The following is a 10,649-nucleotide window of genomic DNA, read 5'->3' as shown; positions in this document are numbered from 1 at the left end:
GATAGTATGGCCTAAATGCACAAAGGTAAAACATAAGTTTTTTGTGGACATACCTTTGCCATTTAGCCTAATACCAGCATTGTACAACATTTTTCAATAAATTCAAGTATCTTGCTCTCATAAGATTTTTCCATTTAAATCACAACACAAGAGAGCAAACTAGGTTAATTGCACAGGCTAGATTCCTCATTTACTGGTGCAGATGTAAGTATATGTGGAAGGCAAGCTCACATGCTCCAATTTGGTCATATAAGTCCAACTTGAGGAATTTAAACTATATTATGGAGAGCAGCCATGCAAAGGTTAGTAACATAAGGATTGAAATGACAAGACCATATTACCATTTGCATTTGAACACTACATAGCATACTCCATATTTTAAGAATCCTTGACTCTCTTGCATGAGACTACAAATTCACTAGAAGAAAAGTTAGTCCCAAGTTGACACAAGTTTGAAAATAAGCTCCCCCTAAAACAGTGCTTAAGATTTTAAATATCTTAGATGCAAAGCACATTATCTAATTAAAGACATGGGAGGCTTAAATACAAACTTGGTCAAAGCACAAAAAGAATATATGATAATTTGAAATTGTGCTAGGAATGCTTACTGTCTCTTTTAATATACCCAAACTTGTTTCTTGAGTGAGAAAATACTTCGTATAATATTCAATGGAATTTGTTAAACACCAACTGTGGAATTTGTTAATAAATAAACCCATCCTAGCATTTATTCCACATTATGGTTGAATTTGGTGCAGGCGTTGACGGTCAAAATGGGTCGTTAATGACCGTCAACACCTAGAGGGCGTGAATAGGCATTTCTGCAAATTACAACATAAAACAGATTGTCAGTCACCGACCGGTCAGACCGGTCCGGCGGACCGATCAGACTGGTCCAGCACTTAGAACCGGTGACTAACTTACCAACCGGTCAGACCGGTTGGAGTGACCGGTCAGACCGGTCCGACGCAGAACCTGCACAAACAAAGTGAATCCCCTTTTCTTGAGCTTGAACTTATATGAAACTTGGTGTAGGACTTCTGCAGAGTATATCAAGCAATAATGGAAGTTCTCTGCCCACAAGTAATGCACAACCAAGTAGATCGAGCGGAAGCACAATTCAAACTCAAAGAACTCTAATGCAAGGTAAATGAAAACAAACCAAAGTGAAGATGATGCAATGGAGACACAGCGATTTGTTTCATCGAAGTTCAGATTCACCATGTTCACCACGTGTGAATCCTAATCTCCATTGAGGAAGCTTATGGAGACCACAAGGTCAAGCTATCTCCTCCTTTCCACTATATGATCATGTGCCCTCGTGACACACAATCTGATGAGGACACGACACCTATAGATAAGCCCATGAAAGTTAAAGATAATATGAGCTCATTTACACATTTGCTTAGTGACTTTTGGTACAACTCACTTGGTTCCACATGTACATGCCCTTATTTGTTTGTAGGTACAAATGTGTTTCAAAGTGCAAGCTCATCAAAGTCCAACATTCGGTTCGTCGGCAGCCCAATAGTGCTTCAATGGGAAGGCCGTAACACATCCATCTGATGTGTGACTGAGGTCAATGAGCACTTGATGAAAAGCTTATTTGATAGGCTTTCAAATGGATCTTGTTTGAACTCAATATCATGACGGTAAGACTTCCAATTCATCAAGACATTCTGTCGCTATTTCTACCGGGATCTACATCATCCTCTTGGACTTGTTATTCACACATGGGACCCTGGACCAAGTTGGAGCACACCCCAAACATGTGAAGAGGAGTTAAAAGATAACCAAGGACGTCCTACACCTTGGCCACCTCCTTAGGAGGTAAGCGAGGGCGTCCAACCCAAGTTGGAGGCCCAATCGGATTCGACTTCGTTTCAGTTTCGGACTCCAGGAATAGCCCGCACTAAAACGGACGCCCAGGTCTCATACGGAGTTGGATTCGGGCACACTTGGTATGGCTGGAAAGATAATTTGAAGTTGCTTCCAATGGAACTGGTCTTAGGCCCAAATTCATCGGAGTCGATGGGAATCGTTGAAATAAGATGGCACCCAGAATCTGTCTCGGTGTTGCATCACCCTTTTTCAGTCTTTGGGCCATGTATCAAGTTGAGCCCATTAGGGGTGCGACCAGGGGGGTCTCTCACGACCTAAAATCTTTATATTCAGTAGCCCCTGCCCTAGTTAGGGTTTGGGTTTTACTTAGATTCATTCTGTCAAGAACAGTTGTCGCCGTTCATCGGTTTTTGAAACCCCAACTCGTGAGATTAATCATTCATCTGTAGAGTCACTTCATTTGAGCTGCGTTCTTTCGAGTTCTTGCATGTGTTCTTCGTTGCGCTTGTAGGGATTAGCCTTCTTGGCAAGGTCAACCGAGTTGTGATGCTGTTGATAACCAGAGGAGTTGTGGTGCTAAGATTTCTGGATTCGGGTCTTAGGATCTGAAGCCAGATCGGTGTGTCTCTCTCCGCCTACAACGAGAGTTATCCAGAACCTGACGGAAGATCGGGAACCCACGTCCCCATTATTTGGTAATCAGAGATTTAGGTATACCGTCAGGTTTACATCTATCCTTTAGTTTGAGTGTTTTCGCCTTCGTCCCATAGTCCACCGCCATATTTGTTTCCTACCTGAAACCATCCGCACCATATCCTTTGCATAATTCAGTTTCAGAGTTCGTAGTGTTGAGTTTTTGTCCTAGGTCAAGGTCTTGTTGCTGGTTTAGATCGTGTTTCAATCTAATTTGTGTGTTCTCCCTTTGTTTTCCATCAACCCTTGCCATCACCATCCACTAGATCCAGATCTTTTGTCCATATAACATCCTGATTCGAATGCCTTCCATAAAACAGTCATAACTTTTGCGTCCGAACTCAGAAAGGTGCAAATTTTATATCTACAGAGATCTACAGAAAATTTTAGATCTGTTTCATCCTAGCTTTTCTAGGTTCACAAAAATTAGAATTGCAAAATCCAATCAGGAAAACTGAGTTTCGAGGTCGACAAATTTGGCATGCATTTGAGAGCACAATCCTGATTTTGCATAGACCACATCTTTTATCCAATTGAGCTCATATTTTTTGTGGTTAGTTCTTGTGTGCTCCTTGCTTAAAAAAATATATATCAAAAGTATAAGAGAAAAAAAAGGTTGAGAAAAAAAAGAGAAATAGTGAATGAAAAAAAACAAGAAAAGAGGAGCACATAAGCAATAGCCAATAGCTCTATTTGTGGTGCCTTTTGCCTTGTCCTTGTTTCGTTGCTACCTTTCATACTTGTTTTCTCTCTTGTTTATCATAAATTGGTGCTAGGAACACGTATAGGGCCAGCAACTAGGACAAATACTTTGGACATTTATTCAATATTGCTATCTGTGACTGACTTGTGTGCCATATACATATATTTATTCATTTGTGTGCCTCCCAAGATTCACATATTACTTCAGATCAGCACACCCAAAGGATCTTGCAATCTTGGTTTCACACCCTCTTGGTAAGTATCACGAACCAGCCGCCGGTTGTACCATCCACTGCTTTGCATTGGTAAGAACACTTGTAAGAGCTTGGTAAGGCGTGCGGGATTGTGTTTCCACCATCCACATCCACATATAGTAGTTGATAGGGATAACCTTTTGTGTTTTCTCTTGTCTACTTACTAAGAATGTCAGGAAACACTGAGATTGCTCGACGAGTGCTAAGTTCTCAAATGGAGAAAGTGGAGCAAACTCAATTCAACTATTTGTTCCAGACTTTCTTTGTTGTGATGGAGCGACATTGCCGAGTCATCATTGATGGTGAGTGTAGGAAAGGTAGGATGCGTATAATGTGGTCGATTGTATTGCAATGAGCCCCTTAGGCGGTATATATAGGAGTACAAGGCTTGGAGGGCAAAGCACCTCCCCTAGAGATAAGGCAGGCTATCACGGGATTACATCAATCCTAAACTACCATATCTGGAGTTGCCTAATATACTCTAACATCCCCCCGCAGTCGTAGCGGTAGCAACATGAACGGTCAGACTGGAGAACAATAGAGACGTATCCCCCCTGCAGTTGGAACGCTGGTGCGAAAGCTTTGACTGGAGACTCATGCAGATGATAGCCCTTTAGTGCCGTAGAAGCCGAAGTCGAGGTGGACGTGGTCGAAACCATGGAGGGGGCGCGGGTCGAAGCATCATCGAGGTGCTCGAGTACGCATACTCAGCAGCTTCTTGCCGAAGACAGCAGCAGGACGGTGCGGCGGATGACGAAGGTAGACGGCGTGGTTTGCAACTTAGGTCACGCTCAGGACAGGGGTGGCGACGGCGCAGGTTGCAGCAAGTGTCGTGCTCAGATAAAGGGTGGCGACGACGTCTTCCTTCAGGAACATCGGCGGCGATGTCCGCGCGAGAACGGCTGGAGGCGCGGAGGTGGATCGAGCGCCTGCTTGACGAAGACCGACGGCGAGTGGCGCCACCGCCTGAAAAGGCGACGACACCGGTAGGGTGGCTTGATCACGAACGTCGTTGCTGCAGCCTGGAGGGCGCAACAACAACCTCATCCTTCGGGAGGGTCGATGATGGATCGAAGATGAATGGCAGGGCGACACAAACCCGATAACGAATCAGGAAAAACCTAAGAAAAACACACAGCAGCAGCAGGGTGACCTCCGGGTACAATCTCGGGTGCCGTAGCGAATTCCTCTCTCCTCCTTGTCTCTTCCCCGCATGGTCAACACGGGATAGAGAAAATAGAGGAGATTGGAAAACCCGAGCAGCTCTCCTCCGATCGTCAGGCCAAGATCCGCCCCCGCAGCCGCATCTTCTCGAGAAGCAGAAGCGGCGCTGGGAGGAAGGGCGGCGGCCGATGGCGCAGGGGAGGTAGCCGGCGAGGGAAGGGCGGTGGGGCGGAGCCCACGATGCGGCGGCCCGACAGCGACGTCGACCGGCGATGCTGCGGCCTGTCCGCCCGATGGCGCAGTCTTGGCTCCTCCCCTCCATCCGCGTACGCGCGTGGTGCGCAGGCCGTGCGGCCGCACTGAGAGGGGCTCCTGCCCCTCGGCAGCTGCACACGTGCGCTGTCGTGCGGCGGAGGCGGCGCTAGGAGGGGGGCTGGCCTGAGGCGCGGAAGGGGCAGGGAAGCCGTGAGCGGGGCTGGGGACGACGACGCAGAGGCGGCGGCGGCCCAAGGCAGGGCCATGGCGATGACGACGAGCGACGCGGCCACGGCGATGGTAGAGGTCAGCCCTCCTGCTGCTTGTGGACGACAACGGCGGCGCGGATCAGGGGGATCCGCGGCGCATCCTAGGAGGGCGCTGCCCCCGGCGGAGATCAATCTCGATCTCCCCGGGGGCGCACGGGTGCAGCGGAAGCAGCGGCGTGGCTAGGGTTAGGATCTGGTAACCTAGGCGTCTGATGCCATGTAGGAAAGGTAGTATGCGTATAATGTGGTCGATTGTATTGCAATGAGCCCCTTAGGCGGTATATATAGGAGTACAAGGCTTGGAGGGCAAAGCACCTCCCCTAGAGATAAGGCAGGCTATCACGGGATTACATCAATCCTAAACTACCATATCTGGAGTTGTCTAATATACTCTAACAGTGAGACTTGCAACAACCTTGCAAGTTTAGAGCTGGTTGAGAAGCTTGGTCTGACCACAAAGCCACATCCACATCCTTACTACATGCAATGGGTAAATTCTTACGATAAGATTAAAGTAACTGAATTTGCACATATTGAATTTAGCATTGGTTTTTACAAGAGTAGTGCTGATTTTGATATAGTACCCATGCAAGCATGTCATTTATTGCTAGGAACGCCATGGATTAATATAAATAATGCGGTACATAAAAAGGTTGCAAATAGATATTCTTTCAACTACAATGGTAGAAAAATTACACTTAAATCTATGACCGCTGCTGAAATTTTAAGAGAAGATCTTTTGAGAGTGGAGAGAAGAAAGAATGAACCTTTTAGATAAGAATGGGCTATTTTAGATGGTACAACAGATTCATATAAATCTAAACTTTTACAAAATGATGATATTGTTTTGCCTATTGTTGGAACTAATATTTTGCAGCATGAATCTGAAAACGAGGACAAGGTGACTGAGAAAGAACAGGTAAATATATCAGGTAAGAACTCTATTGATGTGCTGAATTGTCCCTCCAATGATGCAAATAATGCTATACTAGTACCTTCTCTTGAATTACCTTTGTCACAAGTAGAGAAGGAGCATGATAATTTTGATTTGGAGCAATGCACATGTGCTCAAAAAAAGATTATTATGCCTATTACTTGTGCACATGATGAGCTGAAATTATTGTCTTCTTTAAATACTTTGGGATATGTTGAGTTTGATACTCTATGTGCTCTTAGTAGTTTGGAAGAAAAATTTTTATGTGCTGATTTGCCATGGTTATCTAGATGTATATATCATTTTATTGGCAAATATAATTGTAAAGGAGAGTGTATGGTGCATCGTGTTTACATTTGTTCAAATCTGAAATCTCCTTTTGTTGCGCAACAACATGATCAACTAGAGGGTTACAATCACAATAATCATGTCATGTCCAAATCTCCAAGTTCTATTTTAAAGCAACAGGTTAAATTTCTATAAGAGGAGCATCATTGGCTACTACCTACAACATGTCCTCCAACTAAGCTCAAACCGAGGACGGTTTGCTGTCAAGAAGGGGAGGATGATGAGGACACGACACCTATAGATACACCCATGAAAGTTAAAGATAAGATGAGCTCATTTACACATTTGCTTAGTGACTTTTGGTACAACTCACTTGGTTCCATATGTACATGTCCTTATTTGTTTGTAGGTACAAATGTGTTTCAAAGTGCTAGCTCATCAAAGTCTAACATTCGGTTTGTCGGCAGCCCAATAGTGCTTCAATGGGAAGGCCGTAACACATCCATCATATGTGTGATTGAGGTCAATGAGCACTTGATGGAAAGCTTATTTGATAGGCTTTCAAATGGATCTTGTTTGAACTCAATATAATGTCGGAAAGACTTCCAATTCATCAAGACATTCTGTCGTTGTTTCTACCGGGATCTACATCATCATCTTGGACTTGTTATTCACACATGGGACCCTGGACCAAGTTGGAGCACACCCCAAACATGTGAAGAGGAGTTAAAAGATGACCAAGGACGTCCTCCACCTTGGCCACCTCCTTAGGATGCCAGCGAGGGCATCCAACCCAAGTTGGAGGCCCAATCGGATTCGACTTTGTTTCAGTTTCGGACTCCAGGAACAACCCGCACTAAAACGGACGCCCAGGTCTCATACGGAGTCGGATTCGGGCGCATTAGGGGTGCGACCAGGGGGGTCTCTCACGACCTAAACTCTTTATATTCAGTAGCCACCGCCCTAGTTAGGGTTTGGGTTTTGCTTAGATTCATTCTGTCAAGAACAGTTGTCGTCGTTCATCGGTTTGTGAAATCCCAACTCGTGAGATTAATCATTCATCTGCAGAGTCACTTCATTTGAGCTGCGTTCTTTCGAGTTCTTGCTTGTGTTCTTCATTGCACTTGCAGGGATTAGCCTTCTTGGCGAGGTCAATCGGGTTGTGACACGGTTGATAACCAGAGGAGTTGTGGTGCTAAGATTGCTGGATTCGGGTCATAGGATCTGAAGACGGATCGGTGCGTCTCGCTCCGCCTACAACGAGAGTTATCCAGAACCTGACGGAAGATCGGGAACCCACGTCCCCATCACAATCGCTACTGCAACAAACTTGCCGTTGCTCACCACAAGCTTGGGAGCTACCCGGCGACGCCTAGCCATCTAGGAGGCTTCACCTCCAAGAGTAACAAATGCTTCAACAAGTTGGCTGACGCAACCACAAGTGCTCAAATCTAGGGCTTAAGCTCTCGCTACTCAAATGCTCTCAAGGAATGGTTTCACTCAACCCAACTCAAGGATTCAACACTAATCACTCAAATCTCATAAAGAGAGGTTGAGGAGGACTTCTCAAGTGCTCACATGGCTCAGAAATAGCTCAGGAATGTAATGGCATCAGCACCCTCGAAAGGGTGAAGTCATGGGGTATAAATATCCCTCTCTCAAAAACTAGTCGTTGCTTCTGTCAGAATCAGACCGGTCAGACCGGTCCCTCCGACCGGTCAGTTTGAATCAACTAGCCGTTGGAGCTCAACCGATCAGACCGGTCCACAGACCCGGTCAGACTGGTCCCAGGTGATTTCTGGAATTTGGATGGTTTCCCTTAGGCTTTTCTCACATGGGTCTACTATGAGCACTTTGATAATGTCAAACCCACTGATGTTGCATCCCTCTTGATAGTACGACATACCTATACTCAAGATCTCATAAATAAACACATAAACAATGCTTGAGCTTCATGTCTTGATTATGCCGAACTTTCTTCAATTTATATCTTGAGATTTTAAACATCTTTAATTCATTGAGCATACCTGCTTTGAGCTAGTGACTTTGAATCTTTTATTATGTAAGAAATCCATCTTTGATTCACAAGTCACCTTTTTATTCAAATAATGACAATCTTCAATATAGAGCTCTTCATGACTCTAAGATCTCCGGTCTTTGACCCGTATCGATTTCCTTGCTCCCCCCCAAGCCATCGCTTGCGTAGCCTCTTGAAACTCGCCTCTCGGTCATCTCTACCTTAATCCTAACTGTCCATTTTGAACTCGCATTGATTTGTGTCATGCACGAAATCTTCTTTATCAATTTGAATCCTCAATTCAATTTCATATGCAAGCTTTCCAATTTGAGACTGCACATATATATATATATATATATATATATATATATATATATATATATATATATATATATATATATATATATATATATATATATATATATATATGCATAAACTCATGTCCTATTCACACATTCCTTGCTTGCCCTGAAGTACCTTCTCGCTAAGAAGGATGCTAAACCCCCTACTCCAAGAATTCGACTTTGAAATTAAGGATAAAAGAGGAGTAGATTATTCGGTGATGGATCATTTGTCATGTGTGTATTGCACTAACACACAGGAACTACTGATAAATGACTTCCTTCGTGACGACATGCTACTCAAGGTGATGGCTTTGAACCCTTGGTATGCAAATATCAAGAACTTCATGGTTTCAGGTTATGTACCACTAGGGGAGAACAAGAAGAGGCTCGTCTATGAGAGTAGACGCCACCTATAGGATGATCCATACCTCTACCGAGTTTGTACAGTTGGGTTGCTATGAAGATTCGTACCCACATCAGAAGGTGCCCAAATAGTTGAAAGATGCCATGCAGCACCATATTGGGTATACTATGGTGTATTTCGCACATAAGTGAAAATCTGGCAGAGTGGATTCTTCTGGCCCACCATGTATGAAGACACGAAGGAATTCATTCAGAGGTGTTAGAAATGCCTGAAGCATGGAGGAATCTCTGCTCGCGATGTGATGCCCCTTACATACGACCTTCAAGTGGAACTCTTTGATGTATGGGGCATTGACTACATGGGACTTTTCCCAAAGTCCCATAACTGCGAGTATATCTTGGTGGCCGTGGATTACCTATCCGAATGGGTGAAAGCTATACCATGCAGAGCTGCTAATGACAAACACACCCCTAAAATGTTCAAAGAGTTTATCTTTCCATGGTTTGGGACACCAAGGATGGTGATAAGCGATGAAGGGTCACATTTCATCGATGTAGCCTTCCGGAGTTTCCTCAAGGAACTATGGATCAAGCACAGCATCGCAACCCCGTATCACCTTCTAACGAGTGGTCAAGTAGAAACATCTAACAAGCAAATCAAGAATATTCTGCAAAAGACCGTCAATGAGATGGGGAAGGCATAGAGGCCAAAGCTAGCAGATGCTTTATGGGCATACCGTACTGCGTACAAGACACCAATTGGCAAGTCACCCTAGCAGCTCGTTTATGGAAAAACGTGTCATCTACCCATTGAGCTGGAGCATAGAGCATAGTGGGCAATCCGGAAGTGGAACATGGACCTAAACCAAGCCGGAGAGCATAGGAAAATGCGGATCTCAGAATTGGAGGAATGGAGAGACAAGGCCTACCATAGTGAGAAGAGAATCAAGAGGTGGCATGATAAGAGGATCAAGCCAAAGGTCTTCAACCCTGTGGACAAGGTATTGCTCTTCAATTCTAGGTTAAAGTTGTTCGGTCATGGGAAATTATGAAGCAAATGGCTGGGCCCATACCTTGTCATCGACTCTTCACATCACAGAGCTGTAATGATCCAAGATGGCGAAGGTAACATCCACAAGGTAAAGGGCCAGCGCATAAAAGTTTTTGTAGACCATGATAGAGCAGTTAATGAAGATATAGGCGTGGTCAAGTTAATCGAGCATGATTATATTCTTGATTAAAGGCCTTATAGGCCAAAACCAACAGCTAAGCCCATAGATATACCTCCCATGCGTCTCTACCTTTTACCCAGAAAAGACTGAGGGCTAGCTAGGCCTAGCCCAGTTCGGCTGAACCATGGGTTCGGCTGAACCAGGGGTGGCTCACCAGCTGCCCAACATCGGCTAGCTGACCCTCTGATCCTTGGTGCACTCGTGCATGATGGCCTCAAGGAATTTTGATGATAGGATTAGGGTTTAACCACTTCCTTTATATCTAAACCTAAACCCTTCTTCCTCCTCATCT

Source organism: Panicum virgatum, chromosome 1K (assembly GCF_016808335.1).
Source record: "Panicum virgatum strain AP13 chromosome 1K, P.virgatum_v5, whole genome shotgun sequence".
NCBI lineage: Eukaryota > Viridiplantae > Streptophyta > Magnoliopsida > Poales > Poaceae > Panicum > Panicum virgatum.
The sequence above is the reverse complement of the archived record's forward strand: the minus strand, read 5'-3'. Positions refer to the sequence as shown.